Genomic DNA, 14,540 nt, shown 5'->3' with positions numbered 1-14,540 from the left:
CATGCGAGGGAAACGGGATTTGTCAGAGCTTGAAATACCTGTTGTCCATGACTCATGCTCTTGTTTCATCTGAGTCCTTCATTTCTATCAAGACGCGGTGATGTTGGGAATCCGTGCAGTGCGTGTGTGTCTGTGTGTGTGTGCGCGCGCGTGTGTGGTAAGGAGGAGGCAATCTGCGCGGCAGCGAGCAACAGCCCTGCCTATCTCTAGCTGCCGCTTCCACAGCTGCTGTTGCTACTATTGCTGTTGGAGCTCAGGGAGAATGAGACAGAAAGAGACAGTGCTTTATAGCTATTTAACTGCTGGACCAGTTATAAGAGGAGGGTGGAGACTGTGCAGGTATGAGTGGCTGCGGCTGAGACATTAGGCTTGATTCACCGCAATTACTACCATTCAGGATACATTTCCCCTTCAACAGGAAACTTGATACCTGTCTCCCCATCACCCTTCTGCTAACTACAGTCCTTGATGGGTCATTGTTCATCAACCACTTGCTAACCCACTTCTAGCAATTCTAACAGCTGCACACACTCTATTTCTGCATTCCAGCCTGGGAGCAGGTGACTGGAGGATGGATGACGACAAACTAGGAAGGCAAGGGGAAAAGCAGGTGAATATTAGAAGGGAAACTGTGTATGTAATCGGTCAGGTCACAGGTAAAAGGATAATTTTGAGTCATGTGTGTAAAATAATGCGTTGGAGTAATACAAATGTAAGCCTGTGTACAAATCATCTCTATCTTATAAAATGTGGGCAAAATCAATTAAGGAGCGTGTTTACCTTAAGTGCAGGCTACCTTGATATACACACATCCCTTGGTGGCTCTGTCTTCTGTACATAGTATCCACTGTGATTTCAATGCATTACTATTTCTGTCAGCTAGAAATTCTGATGAAAACCTACGGGTGACTGCTGTCTGTGGACTCCCCCTTCCCTCCTTACTGGTTTCTCATTCTCTGTCCTGATTTATCTCCAGCTTATTCTCACTTAAGGTGAAGCTGAGCTGAACTAAGAAGTTAAGGAAGTTCTCAAAACCCCCAAAGACAAGAATACTTCTTAATAACTAACTTAATTTGCTCTAGCAAGTTTGTCTTCATGTTCTTGCTCTGTAAGAGTCTGAGTAACAATGAACAACCCCTCCTAAATAGACACACATGCATACACGCGCGCACACACACACACACACACACACCAGTTAATTGATAGTATTTTATTTATTTATTTATTTATTTATTTATTTATTTATTTATTTTGAGAAAGAGAGAGAGAGAGAATGAGTAGGGGTGGGGGAGAGGGAGACAGAGAAACAGACAGACACAGAATCCAAAGGAGGCTCTGTGCTGTCAGCACAAAGCCCTATGCAGGGCTTGATCTCAGGAACCATGAGATCATCATCTGGGCTGAAATCAAGAGAGTTGGACAGTTAACTAATTGAGCCACTCAGGCACCCCAATTGGTGATGGTATTAAGCCACTCTCAGCATTTAGTTGTCTAAGCTAAAAATAAACTTAATTCCTTTTTAATTTTATTTGTAATGCACACCATTAATTATTTCTGCTCTGCTCTGAGCAATTTTCATATTTGCCATACAGTTTCTCACTTGCTAGGGCTTATGTAATCAGGGTTAATTTGGAGGATGTTAATACAAAAAGAAGGAAGCGTAACAGAAACACAACAGAAGATCCAAAAGGAGGAAAAGAACCCAAAAGGATTAAGTAATACATCTTTTCCTGATCTGTTTATATTAGAAAATCACTGCTTTCAGCGAAACAAAGACCAGTTCATGTGCAAAGCATTTATCAATTGTCCAATAATTATCAATTTACCAAAACCAACCTTATGACCATTATTATAGAAAATACATAGATTAATATTTTGTTTTAAAAGTCATACAATGTACTAAATTCAAAGAGTATATAGAATTATTTAAATGTTAAAATCCTAATAAAACTTAAGGTCAAATAGTCACATAATTTTCCCTCTTCAATTTCTGTTTATATGTCACCATTATTAAAAATCCAGGGGTGCCTGGATGGCTCAGTCGGTTAAGCGTCCGACTTTGGCTCATGTCATGATCTTGCAGCTTGTGGGTTCAAGCACAACTTTGGGCTCTGTGCTGACAGCTGAGAGCCTGGATACCACTTCATATTTTCTGTCTCCCTCTCTCTATGCCCCTCTCCTGCTCTCTCTCTCTCTCTCTCTCTCTCTCAAAAATAAACATTAAAAAAAACTTAAAAAATAATCCAGAGTAGCTTCACATTCAAACCTATATTTAATGTAATGTAAGGAGGTAGGCAAAGGTTGTCCACCCTACTTAGAAATATATTTGATATAGAAGATCAAATTTATCCATAGATCTGTCAGTGGATTTTAGAAATTCATAAGAATCATTGTGTAATTAATGAATATCAGAAACACAGTGGCAGAGAAATAAACTTGTTCTATAAATTTCCATCAGTCAACAGACCCAACAACTTATGGGTTTATAGAAATAAATAATATCTTAATTGCCAACTAAACCTCTTTATTATCAAAACGTGTATGCCTGGTGCACCTGGGTGTCTCAGTTGGTTGAGTGTCTGACTTAGGCTCAGGTCATGATCTCATGGTTCAGGGGTTCTAGCCCCATGACTGGCTCTGAACTGGTAGCTCAGAGCCTGGAGCCTGCTTTGAATTCTGTGTCTCCCTCTCTCTCTGCCCCTCCCCCACTTGTGCACATGTGCCCAAGCTCTCTCTGTGTCTGTCTCTCAAAAATAAATAGACAATAAAAAAAAAAAAACATGCATTCCCAAACTAGATTCTGTAATTCCCAAACTAAATATGCGTTTGCTGTAGAAAAGCCCAAAGATGGCAAGCTTTGCAGTGGCAGAAGCCGTGGCTGTTTGGTTCCTTCCTATGCCTCTAGCATCAAGCAATGTACTTAGAATGTACTATGTGTACAGTAAGTAGTTTTCTAACAAATGAGTGAATGAATAAATTAATTAATTTCTGGATGCAAGATACTGGGAAGATAGGCAAACTCGGAATAAGGATGTTTACATTCTTCCAGTCTTTACTGCTAAAAAGTATCTCATAGACATTACAAAACTTCATAATAAATGCCCCTAATACTTTCCCAAAATGGTTTTCTACTATATGAATTCAATCAACATTAATTCCCTAAAATCTCATTTTCTAAGAATTTTGCAAACCAGTAACATCAAGACCTATTCATCCCTAAGAAATGCATGGTTTCTCCCACTTCTACTTCCAAATCTGTAGCTAGTTTAGTGGGTACTTGGCTAGATGTTTGAGAAAATAGGTTGTTCACAGGAAACAAAAGGTATTGGCAAGGATGTGTACAAACTGGAAACCTCTTACACTGGTAGTAGGAATGCAAACTGGTGCAGCCACTCGGGAAAACAGTAGGGAAATTCCTTAAAAAGCTAAAAATAGGACTATCTTATCACCCAGCAACTGCACTACAGGTATTTATGGAAACGATACACAACTACTAATTCAAAGGGATACATGTACATGTACCCTGATGATTATAGCAGCATTATCAACAATAGCCAAATTATGGAAACAGCCCAAATGTTCACACATATACGTGTGCGCACACACACCCCCAGACGCACACACTCCTTAGTCCATGGCGACAGCCATTCTGGTTCTCCATTATAAGTTCAAATTTTTTTTATTCCACATGTAAGTGAAGCTATACAGTATTTGTTTTTCTCTGTCTGGCTTATTTCATTTAGCAATAATGTACTCCAGATCTATCTATCTATCTAAAATACCATAATAATATATATATATGCTAAGTAAAATAAGTCAGTCAGAGAAAAACAAATACCATATGATTTCACTCATATGTGGAATTTAAGAAACAAAACAAATGAACATGGGCAGGGGGTGGGAAGAGAGGATAGCTAAGAAACAGGCTCTAAAGTATAGAGAACAAACTGATGGTTAACAAAGGAGAGGTGGGTGGGCAGATGGGTTAAATAGGTGATGGGGATTAAGGAGGGCACTTTTTGTGATGAGCATTAGGTGTGGCATGGAAGTGTTGAATTTCTAAATTCTACACCTGAAACTAATATTACATTGTATGTTAACTAACTGGAATTTAAATAAAAACTTACAAAAAAAATCTATACGAAGTACAAGCTTATGCAAAAGAAGATGAAGGGAAGGAGGAGGAGGAAGAGGAGAAAGAAAAAAAAATAAGTTGTTACACAGCTATGTATATGTGTTCTTAAAATTTTAGTCCTGTAATAAGGATTATAAGCAAGGTAACCTTTACTGACCTTTTATGAATTTTAGCAACATAATTCTTAAAACCAATTTATGAAAGATGGGACTTAATTAGCGATGTAGCATAGATTACTTAAAGTAAATGTAAATCCATACTTATCAAGCCTTTTATGTGAACTGGGGCTTAAAAACACGTTCTCATGATACTTTATTCAACAAATACTTATTGAACATTTATTACATACAAAGCATTGGAAAGAGAAACATAGTCTATCACTCATAGCATCTGCTTCTAAAGGACATATGGTCCCACAAAAAAAACATATTCTTACTTTATAATTTGAACATTTTTTATTTAACTGTTATGTTTCAGAAAAATTAAATAGCTTAATTTATATCAAATGTGATTAAAATCTTCACCAACTTTGATTTAAATGATAAAAGCACAGCTACTTCTTAAACTGAGTACATTGTAACATGGGAACTTTTCCACTGGCTTCCAAACCATGAATAAGTAGATACAGGCTAAGAAATTGTGAAAGGCCCAGAAAAATTTTTTATGAATAAAAATTATGAAAAAAAATTTTCATATAAAATTTTATGAAAAAAATTTTTATGAAAATTTTTATTATGAATAAAAATCTTAAAATATTGGGTTTGAATAGGATGCTAGACCTAATGTAGTCCAGTTCTCACATTTTATAGGATGGACAAAAACACCATGGCTTATTGCTGAGGTCATTTACCAGTCTCCACTAGACCATCTGACTAGGAATAGCAGGGTTAGATATGCAAGCTTTGGCCCACACAAAAACGTCAATAGCTAGCTATGATTTGGTGTGTCAATAGCTAGCTATGATCTTGGAAAAACTCTTTCCATACTTTAGTTTCACATTTATAAAATAAGGATAATTTTTTTCAGTATTATTAGGGTATAATTGACAACTAAAAATAGAATATAATCAAAATGTACAATGCGATGATTTGATGAGCATATACTATGTGCAAAGATTCCCATATAAAGTTAATTTTATGTATATCCATCACTTCACATATTTGATTTTTTTTTGCTAGAACACTTAAGTTCTGCTCTCTCAGTAAATTTCAATGATAGAAAATGGTATTATCAAGTATATTCACTATGTTAATCACTAGATCTTCCCTATTCATCTTATAACTCAAAGTTCATATTATTTCACCCACCTCTTCCTATTTCCCCACACCCTAGCTCATGGCGACAACCATTCTGATCCACTAGTATAAGTTCAAAAATTCTTTATTCTACATGTAAATGAAACCATGCAGTATTTTTTCTCTGTCTGGTTTATTTCATTTAGCATAACGTAGTCCAGTTTTATCCATATTGTTGCAAATGGCAAATGGTAGAATTTACTTCTCTTTTAAGGCTATTATTCCACTATATATATGAGTGTATATATATATATATATATATATATATATATATATATATATGTGCGTGTGTAGGTGTGTGTAACCTTTGATTTGTTAGTGTGTTTATTATCAAAAATACAAGAGATAAATGTTGGTGAGGATGTGGTGAAAAGAGAACCCTTATATACTACTGGTACAGCCACTATAGAAAACAGTATGGCGGTTCCTCAAGAAACTAAAAATAGAACTACTGTATGGTTCAATAGCCCCACTTCTACATATATATCCAGAGGAAATGGAGTAAGAATCTTGAAGAGATATCTGCGTTCTCATGTTCTTTGCAGCATCATTCCCAATAGCTAAGAAAGGGAAACAATCTAAGTGTCTGTCAATGGGTGAATGGATAAAGAATATATGATATAAACATATATTAAGTGAAACACGCCAGAGAAAGTCAATTATTGCATAGTATCACTTACATGCGAAACCTAAAACACAAAACAAAACAAAAAACAAAAACCCATAAAACAGCAGAAAAGTGATCACAGGGGCCAAAGTGGGGTAAATAGGGAAATGTTGATAAATGTTGATAAAAGAGTACAAACTTGGGGCGCCTGAGTGGCTCAGTCGGTTGAGCGTCCGACTTTGGCTCAGGTCACGATCTCGCGGTCACTGAGTTAGAGCCCCGCGTCGGGCTCTGGGCTCATGGCTCAGAGCCTGGAGCCTGCTTCCGATTCTGTGTCTCCCTCTCTCTCTGCCCCTCTCCCGTTCATGCTCTATCTCTCTCTGTCTCAAAAATAAATAAATGTTAAAAAAAATTTAAAATAAATAAATAAATAAATAAATAAATAAATAAATAAATAAAAGAGTACAAACTTCCAGCTATAACATGAATAAGGTCTGAAGATCGTATGTAAAACATGATGACTACAGTTGGTAATATTATATTCTATCATTGACATTTGCTGAGAGTGGAGCTTAAATGTTTTCAAGAAATAAATAAATGGGGTGATGGATGTGTTAATTCACTAGAGGGGGCATCCTTTCACAATGTACAATATGTCCCATCACCATAATGTATACTTAAAATATCTCAACATTTTACATGTCAAGTATACCTCAATAAAGCTGTAATTAATACAATTTTTTGAAAATGTAACTACTTCTTTACTATAGTCCTGTTGGAATCATGAAAGCAAGCCCTGTTGGCTATCAGAGCCAGGTGATCTGGTGTCCCATTGTTTGGCGGCAGCCATCAAAGCTGGGGCACCAGTCATGTGCATAAGCTCCCTCTGGAGAAATGTTGGCAACCTGGTTTTATCCTTAAAGCATGCCAGAGAAAGAAGGCAATGCAATTGTCCATATCTCAAAATGTCTATAATAGCATCCACCCCAGCAAATAGTTGAGAAAATCAAAGAATTTGGCACATGTAAAATACACAACCCACTGCCTGGCAAAGCTCCCATTCACACATGTGCACACATACATACAAAAGGACTATTACGTCTTCCCTTCATTATTGTGATACTTTCTGGGGTTAATGTTTAAGTACTTGACTTTCCAGTTATTTAATTTTTTAAACTGAATGATGATGGCAGAATCTGCATGATTTCCCTTAGGGGCAGCAAGCATACTGCTGACAGTAAGAGACAATTTTTACAATCAGAGTATTTTCCCTCTACTTCAAAGAAGGTAACTTGTGTTGTAAAGAGGTCTGACTGAACAGTGATTAATCACACGAATTATTGAATTACATTTGTTCAATCTACAACATGTGAAGTCCACAGCTATATACCTACCTAAGGAACTACAGAAAATGCAGCAAAACATGGTTTAAGGCATGAAATACAGAGTCTGTGACAGAGAAATTATAGTTTTGAAGTTGAAGTTTTATGTGGGAAATTAGCAGACTCTGATACAGCACAGCCATTTATTTGCTGTCTCCATGTTGGATGTGGATTACAGCATAATTAATTTAGCAATGATCATCCACATAGTGAATTTCAGGACAAATTCCTAAAAATGGCCATAATTTATATAATATGACCTCACTACTATTTAGACCAATGTTTTTTTGTTTTTTTTTTTTAAGACACAACATATATATTCTGTTGTGACCTTTTCTAATTTTTTTTCAAAGAAACTAGATAGGTAGATTTAATTAATTCTTCTTCTGAGATTCTTCTAACCCTAGAATGACATCCCATCACTCTTCCTAACACTTTGGAGGTCATTTATTTGTTTGTCTCTTCAATGGACTTACAGGTCAATTTAGATTTTGTTTTCTTTTTCTCTTTCTTTCTTTTTTTTTTTTCACAAAGAGAAGGCATTCAAAGATTTTCGATTGCATTGATATGGAGTTGTAACAAAAATCATTTTAAATGTCTTTTAAAAGAGAAGAATTAATTTTCACTTAATAGCTAAATATTTAGAACAGCAGATTATAAATTTCAACCAAATAGTTATTTTTGCTTTAAGCTATTTAACTGGTTAAATAAGCTTCATCTTGTCTACATATTAGACAAGACTACCTTAAGATGAAGGGTAGGGATTTTCTTTATTTGGCGGGGGGGGCAGGGCATTGCTGAATAGCTTTCTAGTACATCTTATGTGATTTAACATTAAAGTAAATTTTTATTAAACTGAAACATAGACTTGTATAACTTCTAGGATGGCAAGTACCCTGAAATACAGAGTCTTTATTAAAATTTGTAACAGGAATCATAGCTACCTGCACTATGCGTTAAAAAAGCACTTGCACAGAGATTAGTTTGGGGTGGATTTAACAAACCATTTTATTGGAAAGGCAAGTGCTAGAAGATTGTGGAAATTTAATAGGAAGATTAATTATCTTTATATTCACTGCTGTGAAATCAGCAATCTGTGTGGTTTTTGTCCTTAAAGTTAGTTTGAAAAACTGACGATGCATTTCTTCAGTTAACCTTTTCCGTCTGTATGGGCTAACAGATCAATATAAATATTAAAGTAATAAAGCGAGTTTGTGAAGTAGAGAAGCTTTTTCTAAGCCTCAGTAAATACTTCTTAAAAATTTAACTCATATATATTTTTTGTGTGTGGTGGCTTCTTACTGATTATCCTACATCCAGCATGAAGAGTATGAAGGAGGAAAAGTGTGATCCTACATGTAACTTTGTACCGTCCCCAAACAAGTATGTCTATTAAAACCAGTTCATTCACTCTACAGTGAATAATTCCTTGTCTTCTTATTGTAACCATATTTTCAAAGTCAGATTCTCAAGGAACTAAGAATGAAGGTCTCCTGAAAGAGGATGTGTTTTGCTTAATGTTGCCTTTTTCTAAACCTTTTTATATATTTTCATAGTCTAATGATTCTTTATTATTATTATTATTGTTTTGAGAAGAACACAGAGAGCAAGCTGGGGAGGCACAGAGAGAGAAGGAGACAGAATCCCACGTAGGCTCCGCACTGTCAGCGCAGAGCCCAACATGCGGCTTGACCCCACAAACTGAGGGTTCATTACCTGAGCTGTCTGACCAAGTGAGCCACCCAGGTGCCCTCATCATTCTTATCTATACAAATATCATGTATGTATTACATTATTAAGATTCATCTTTGTAGGTCTTCTTAGAATATTATGCAGAGGAACTTTAATAATTTGTAGAAATAGAAAGAAAAATAATTTTCATTGGAGATTTTCTAAATAGTTATAACTATACCCAACCCAACGTTTAAAACTAAGTTTTCTTAGGCAGTATGAAAATTTTATTTTGCAAATGGACTTCATTACATGTCAGCTTGCAAATTAAAAATAAGTTGTATAATTAAAACAGACAATGACTAAATATATTTTCAAAAATCAGTCACTTTTTTTCTCAGTTGGCATGACCTGAATTCAGAGACCATATTTGCCCTGGATGATTTATCTAAAAATGACTCTGAGGTTTAATAGCTCCATGAAACCCTGGCACATTAGCACTTTTACGTCAATAGGAACTGACGTCAAAACTGTTAGGCAAAAACTGCCACCCATTGTGATAATCTGGGGAATCTGTGATATCACGAAAATTTAGGCAAACAAAATATATATTCTTTAAAATGAAGAAAAACTAAAGCCTGTAGCATACTTTTTTTTTTCTTGGAAAGATTTATTCCAAAAATACAACAACCAAAGCTTGGAAGAACATACACCTTCAGAATAACTTTATGTTTCCTTTTTTTGTCCACCAAAAATATGTTCACTCTCAGGAAAAGCAAATATTTTTATGTTAGCCACTAATCTGAGAGTGTCTACTAAACAATGATACCTTATTTACTTGTCACAATATCTTATGAGGCAGATACTGTTGTTACTTCCAATCTTCAGATGAAGAAACAGAAGTACAGAGAAGTTAATTAACTTATTCAAGGACCAAAACCTCTGATGAATAGCAAAGGCATTGGATCTTCATAAGCTAACTTCAGACCTCATATTCTCAACAGCTCTGCTATACTGCCTCTCTACTTTCAATAGAGAAGTATCATTTAAGATATGAAATTAGAATGCCTATGGCAATAGGACAGATAATTGCTTAATCTATGTTTAATCAGTACTGATGTACCTAACACTTGAAATGTCAATAATTTATATTAACTTTAAATCACACAGAGGTAGAATTCTTGACAATTTAATATCCTCATTAAACTACAAATTCAAGATTCCTTCCATTGTTTCATGTTATAATCTATTTCTGGCATTTGCATATTTATTGCAACTAATAGTTTGTAATAGATATACTTCATGCCAAGGTAAAGAATAATTAATAGAGGCATTAATTTATGCACTTTAATAACTATGTTAACTATACAATGTGTGTGTGTGTGTGTGTGTGTGTGTGTGTGTGTGTGGGTGTGTATATATATACAGTGAAACACGATATATTATTATGGTTCGTTTTTCTGTGGCTCTCCCTCATTACACCATAACCTCAATGAAGGAAGGACTGTATCTTATTTGCCTTTGTAGCTTTAGTTCTTTGAAAAATATTTGGAATAAGAAACATTGCCAAATTTATCACAACATCAATAAATGTGTTTGCATAGGGATCTGTCCAAATGCTGAAAATACTCTAAACAGTTGATCTTACCTTATGTAAACTTAATAGTCTGCTGTTGAGTATTTTTGGTTTGCTTTCCTATGGTTTAGGATAATTATTAACTGTACAATATATTTGCTGTTTATTTGCTTAGTATTTTGTCAATCTCACTAACTTGTAAGCTCTATGAGGGGCAGGATTCTGAAATTTTTGTTTGGCCACTACAGCTCCAACCCTTAGCCCGAAGCTTGGCAGATGGGCACTCCAGTTTAATGATCAATTATCCACATCTACATAAAATTAATAAATTCAGGAAGAGTTGGCAAACCTCTTTCTTTTCTTTGTTTTCCTTCAAAACCCAGGTTGGTTTTTCCAAGTCTCAATCATCTGGGAAAGATGTGCATGTTCACCTGAGGCTCTCATGAAAGCCTTAAGCTATAGAGAGAGCATCTGGATACTATTACCCAGGGAAGTCAAACTGCAGCAACACTATGTTTCATTTTACCCAAGATAGGAGACCAAAGATGTAAAAATTAAAAAAAAAAGGAAAGTGATTAATTAAATTAATGGACCATTTTTTGTTACACATTTTCTGACTTGTTTATACAAAATGTTGGAAACATTTTAGGACACCAAAAGAGTATACAGAAACCAGAAAAAAAACAACAAAGAATTTGCCTATTAGGCTAAAATTTTTGGGCTATGTTCAAAGCACATCTGAGTTTTTTATTGTTTTGGACTTGTTTAGCTTCTGTTTACTCCGACTCGGTGTCCAGTTCCCCATCTTCTTGTAACAAATTCTGATTTTTCTTTGGATACAGTTTTGCTGCAATGTAAATAAAAACACCTTGTTCCCAAGTCCAAGGGGATCTAAATTTAGCCAACCAGACTTTCTCCCTAGAAAGCTGAGATTCCCAAACTCTGTGAAGCTAATGGATTTGAAAAATTCCAAGAAAAACACCCTCATATGTTTCTATATAGATATTAAAATTGACTTATTTCCTAACCTTTCTAAGCTTGGTCTTTTTGTCTTTTATTTTAGTGTAGGAACCACTTTACATTTTTTGAATGATACTATCTTGCATCAAGTAGCTTGAGTCAGTTCAACTTGTCTGCAACAAGAACATCAGCAGCTAGATCAAGCAATGTTGAAACATTCTGAGTTTACATCTGAGGAATGAATTTTTGCGAGGGAGTGGTTAGGGTGATTCATCTGGTGGTCATGATTAGAACGTATCAGAATAAAAAGAGAAAAACACCAGGAGGATCCAACAGGAGGCTGTTGAAAAGATTACTTAAGAAGCCAGAATTGTTTCAATGGAGTTAACATGAAAAGTATTTAGTGTTAAGTAGATTCAGCCACAAAATTCATCAGTTTCTTACCCTAGCTGCCACTGAGTAGGACAAGTGAACGCCAATGCCAAAAGTAAATATCGTAGTGGAAGCCTGTCAGGTTGTCTATTTCATCACTATTCTCTTTATCATGATTCCAGTCAAGGCTCTGTTTCTTCTGTAGGGTGCTGTATGTCCCACACATATAATTGCCCCACATATATACAACATCTTCCTACTTATACACCATCTCTCATGTTGCCTTGTGCAAGAAATTCTTCTCTGTTCCTTTCAAGTTGCCTCTCATTGTTTTAAGCCACTGTCCCCTACTTATTGTGTCAAAGTTTATTATCCTAATTTTGAAAAAAAAATGAGTAGAATTGACACACAGTATTGCATTAGTTTCAAGTGATTCAACATCTCTATATATCATGCTATGTTCACCACAAGTATAGCTATCATCTGCCACAACACTATTACAATATCACTGACTATATGCTGTACCTTTTATTCCTGTGACTACTGCATTCCCTAACTAGAAGCCTGCATCTCCACATCCCTTCACCCATTTTGCTAATCACCCCACTCCCTTGCCTCTGGCAGCCATCAGTTTGTTCTCTGCATTTATAGATCTTATTCTTCTTTTTGTTTATTTATTTGTTTTGTTTTTCTGGATTCCACATGTAAGTGAAATCATACAGTATTTGTCTTTCACAGTCTTATTTCACTTAGCTTAATATCCTCTAGGTCCATTAATGGTGTCACAAATGGCAAGCTAGTAATATCTGTTTTATGGCCGCATAATATTCCATTGTATATCTATACCACCTCTTCTTTATCCATTCATCTATCACTGGATCCTTAGGTTGCTTCCATATCCTAGCTATTGTAAATAATGTTGCAGTAAACATAGGGATGCATGTATCTTTTCAAATTAGCATTTCTGTTTTCTTTGGGTAGACAGATGCCTAGTAGTGGAATTACTAGATCATATAGTAATGCCATTTTTTAAATGTTTTTATTTATTTTTGAGACAGAGAGAGACAGAGCATGAGCGGGGAAGGGGCAGAGAGAGAGGGAGACACAGAATCTGAAGCAGGCTCCAGGCTCTGAGCTGTAAGCACAGAGCCCGACGCGGGGCTCAAACTCATGAACTGCAACATCATGACCTGAGCCGAAGTCGGACGCTCAACCGACTGAGCCACCCAGGCGCCCCTAGTAATTTTTTTAAGTTTTTGAGACATTTCCATACTATTTTCCACAGTGCCTTTACCAGTTTACATTCCCATCAACAGTGCACAAGCAATCCTTTTTCTCTGCAGCTTCACAAATACTTGTTATTTCTTGCCTTTTTCATTCTAGCCATTCTGACAGGTGCAAGGTATTATCTCGTTGTTCTGATTTGCACTTCCCTGATGGTTAGTGGTGTTGAACATTTTTTCATGTGTCTGTTAACTATCTGTATGTCTTCTTTGGGAAAATGTCTATTCAGGTCCTCTTCCCATGTTTAAGTCAGATTTTTTTTTGATATTGAGCTATGTTACATTCTTTATTTGGGATATTAACCCCTTAGGTGATCTATCATTTGCAAATATCTTGTCCCATTCAGTAGATTGCCTTTTTATTTGTTGGTGGTTTCCTTCACTGTGTAAAAAAGTTTTATTCTTACTCTTTTTTTTAAAATATACTTCAGACTTCATGGTTCTCCCACTTTGTTCAACCTATTCATACAGAGCAAATGATGTGGTCCTCCACTTCATCAAGAAATGTGATGATGTCAAGAATTCTGCTCAGCTTCAGCCAGAACATGGATCAGCACATCTGTACCCAACCCATGCTATCACTCACTTTCACACTCTTCCTCAAAATGCCCTATCTGATTCAGCTCTGACCATCTCTTGCTTTGCTTGGCTCCCTACAACTCTTTCTTTTACAAGAGGTCTCCTTTCCTCTGAAAAACATGTAATTTCTCTTCTTGCTGATCCTCATAGCACCCATGCACTCGGCAATTATTGTACTTCGCACATTGCATATAAAATTCCTATGAGTTTTTCTGGTACTCCTACTAAAACATGTGACATCTTACGGTTAGGCATTATAGTCTTCATAATACCCATTATCCTTACACAAGAAAATCATGTTTTATATCATGTTTTATGTGCTGGATATGGTGCTGCGCACTGTAAATACAAAGATGAAAGACATCTATTTTCCAAAATCAAGGACTTTAAAATAGGTAAATCCCACAAAGCCATTTAAAGGTTACAGATAAAAGTGACAGCTTAACAAAAGTAGGGCTAAAATACTAAAGAAGTGTTTGAGGTAAGTCATGAAAAAATGGGAAGTAAATTACAGGGAAGTTTTTCAGGGAATAGTTGACATTTGAGGATAATTTTCAAGAATGACTTGCTGGTTGAAAAACAGGTAGTTTCTTGACTTACATTCTAAGCTCTGACATATAAAGATATTAGAAGACATCACTGTCATTCTCACATTAAAAAAATGGCTGAATAAACTGATA

The 14,540-nt window shown here is 35.7% G+C and overlaps 1 protein-coding gene across 12 annotated transcripts in view; it reads right to left on the bottom strand.

Annotated features, from left to right (window-relative positions):
* Positions 1-14,540, bottom strand: part of DGKB (diacylglycerol kinase beta) — a 788,048-nt gene that overhangs the window by 708,365 nt on the left and 65,143 nt on the right. For 2 of the 12 annotated variants that reach the window (XM_053218396.1, XM_053218399.1), the window contains exon 1: positions 39-306. The exons of 1 other annotated variant lie outside the window; for it this stretch is intronic. The gene's annotated coding sequence lies outside the window, so the exon portion shown is untranslated. Of the gene's footprint in view, positions 1-38; positions 309-14,540 lie in introns of those variants that run through there. 9 more of the 12 variants (XM_027071990.2, XM_027071991.2, XM_027071993.2 and 6 more) reach the window with 7 other exon arrangements.

Source organism: Acinonyx jubatus, chromosome A2, assembly GCF_027475565.1.
Source record: "Acinonyx jubatus isolate Ajub_Pintada_27869175 chromosome A2, VMU_Ajub_asm_v1.0, whole genome shotgun sequence".
NCBI classification, from domain to species: domain Eukaryota; kingdom Metazoa; phylum Chordata; class Mammalia; order Carnivora; family Felidae; genus Acinonyx; species Acinonyx jubatus.
The sequence above is the reverse complement of the archived record's forward strand: the minus strand, read 5'-3'. Positions and strand labels throughout refer to the sequence as shown.